Below are 3,316 nucleotides of genomic sequence, written 5' to 3' on the forward strand. Positions count from 1 at the left end.
TATATATATATATATATATAATTTAATTTAAGGACATTAGCCCCATTCTTAGCACTAACATGGTCCCTCGAACTATATCTGAAACATTTCCTAAGGCCCATGCCTTGTAAGACATTGGTGTTTAAAGAGAAACAAAAATCACAAATGGTGACCCATGAATAGATATGCTATACTATTTCAAAACTGCTGGGTGTTCTTTTTTTTGAGGGGGTGTGTGTTCTTTTAGTATGTTCAAACAGAAACCTGGAGAATATGTGTGGGAATGGTTATTAAGCGTATTTGGTATGAGAAGCATAAGGTTGGATCAAACTTAGTTTGTTGATATGGGCCCTCTAATCCCAGATTTTTCATTCTATGCTTTTAGTTTAAGAATTTAGGAGAGGAACTAATAATCTAATAGTTGCTATGTTAGTTTTTCTGAAACATATATTACACAATGATGTGCAATAAGTAAAGTTGAAGTCCTCTATATTGCTATACTGTAGAAGAAAACAAAGAGGCAGAGGGAATTGGGGTAATGTATCAGAATAGACCCATAACATTTACATGGAGTGGCTGAGCACACATTGCTGACCAGAACAATTTTGCAAAGGGAACACCCATGTCTTTAAAGGCTGCTGTAATTGCTATTTTATGCAACCCAGGTTTGATAGTGGGAACAGCCCTAATCGAAATAAGTAAACCCTGCTTATGAATTGGACTGCTACATGCAAATTCAGCAGTTCTAAACCATCAGTGGCTCCACATAAGAAATATGAGGCTCTCTTTTCCCATCAAAATTAGAACCCACCAGATGATTTGGTTTAAACTACAGTGGGACTGACTGGGCCCACATATGATAGGGATCAAGTTTCAGCACCTAATCAACTAAAACAAAGTGAGATTGTTTAATGCAGGGAAACATTTCCACGTTTTCAATTATTGTTCTGTTACCATAAAGCAGAGTTGATAACCTGGACTCATAGCTGCAATATTGTGTCTGCATTTGCAACCACAGTCTATCCCCTATGTGATTTATTACAAAAAACTTTCTGATTTCGTTGTGCATATACCAGCAGGTCTGGTCTCACATCTTATTTCTCTAAAATCTTCTAGTTCATTTGGAAAAAAGCAAATAAACAGGTGTGGGGTGGGTGCTGTTGGCAAGGATCAGCCCAGCAAAACCAGAAAGACTTCCTGCTACAGTCAACCCCCAGCAAGCCCAGATTGTAGGTGCTGTTGACTTAGTTTTCGAATGTGGTCAATGTTTTTGCTTTATGTTATAATTCTGAAATTTCAGAGAATAGCTAGTGAAAATTGGTATGTCCAACTGCAGCTCTTTAGCTGTTTGTTTTCTTTTGGTGAGTGAGAAAACGCACTGCCTTTCCTGTTTACAAACACGATCTTATGCAGCAGTTTCCTTGGGTTTCATAGATTCCACAAGTCAAATCATGCCTCCTACCATCCAGCTCGCCACTCAGTCACCAAGGAGAAACGTTTGCCTTCCCCCCAACTGAATACCTGTTGACCCTCTCATCATCTCTGGAATGATGCCCATTTTCATTCTGAACCTGCATCAGTCCTCATCATTTCCCAACAAACTGGGAGGCGGTGCCTAGTGTCACACATCTTCAAAGGTTCTTTAAGTAAATAAGTACTTTAATAAAGGCTATTTTTAATGAATATCTGGATTTAATGAATGGTTCTGATATGTCTCCATTGTTGGATTCCTTCTTGTCAGTTTTCATCCATTTTCAGTGGAACAATATTTCATGATCTAGTTGCCTTCCTTTATCACCTATTTACTCTTTGGAGATCTAAGGGAGTTTTTGAAAGTCAAAACAATCAGTACTTAATAAAATATTGGCTCTTGATACTAGATTTTAAAAGAAAATATCATTTAAAATTCACCTGAAAGTGTTTATTTAGGCACAAATTTTACGCAGTTGGAAGAAGAGTCATTGATGTATCTCTTTACTGAGATCGCATGCTCTCCACAAAATGTCCTAGAAATTTTCGATTTGTGCTGGCATTTAAGGTTGTCCATTTTAGTACTAACCAGCGTTAAGTTACTGTCACATTGAAAATGAGGAAGACTACAAGCGTCTTTTGTCACGTTTGTGTATTTTCTTCCATTTTATTTCATTATTTATGTATGGTAGCTTTATTATTAAATAGATAAATATGCTATGAATACATGAGTATTGATCTTTTAAAATATTTATTTGTCTATTTTCCACTAGCCATCCCTTATGTTAAAGGTACTGCTAACATTGATCAATAAGATGCAAATGTCCTAATGCGCGATGTTGACAGGAGAGCTAAGAGGGACCTGAAAATAAAATCCCATGGAAGAGTTCAGAAAGATCATACCAGATTGTAGATTCTTCACATGGAAATAGAATTTGTGTGCCATAAAACGATGTTGGATGTACACATTTTGCATTTTGCTTGACACGGAATTTCAGCTACAGAGCTGAAACTAAGGAATTAGTATTAGATTCCGGCTTGTAAATGGGACCTATTGTTATAAAGGACAGGTTATTTACTCTATCCTATCTTTGCAAAGCAGAGCCAGTGCTTTCTCAAAAATAAAATAAAATATTTTAAAAAGAGCTCTCATAATTTGTGTAAAATAATTCTAAACTTTATTATAGACGCTTTATCTCCCCAACTAATTTAAACGCAACTGGAGGGGATGAGATATGATTGTCTTCCAGTCACGAATGTCTAATCGAACAGACACACAGAGACATGCTCTTTTAGATAAGTCGGGGGAAAGAGAGCCCTGGGTTCTTTACAGTATAAAATTCCATTATACCTACATTTGCCTTTGCTTTTCATTAGATCCAGTCTTCTCAATCCTGCTATCTGAAGAACAGTGAAGCAGGTTATTCAGTCTTTGACCAAATTTATCAACACTAAAATATATCAAAATGGTAATTTATATTCTAAACGGTGAGCACAGAACTGCACTAGATTTTGAAGTGCCTCTCGAATCAGCAAAAGAATGTCACATTTCTGCCTGTGGTGAACACTTCCACTATCTTTGAATTAAATATACTAATGGTGAAACAAAACAGCTAACTTCTTAAACATAATAAGAAAAAACAAGTGTACAGTCAATTTCTTTATATGTGTATATACATATATATATATATATAGTTTTAAGTTACTTCTGGTATATATAAATAAAGTCTGGTCATCTATTTCCTAGCGATCACAGTCTTAAAACCCCAAGGGCAGATATTCTCAGCATTAATAAGTCTCCATGAGTCTGAATAAAGTAATCACAGCTGATGGTGGATATATATATATATATACACACATATACAAA

The sequence above is a fragment of the Echinops telfairi genome, unplaced genomic scaffold (genome assembly GCF_000313985.2).
Source record: "Echinops telfairi isolate 266 unplaced genomic scaffold, ASM31398v2 ScPeMD7_7467;HRSCAF=8505_1, whole genome shotgun sequence".
Classification (NCBI taxonomy): domain Eukaryota; kingdom Metazoa; phylum Chordata; class Mammalia; order Afrosoricida; family Tenrecidae; genus Echinops; species Echinops telfairi.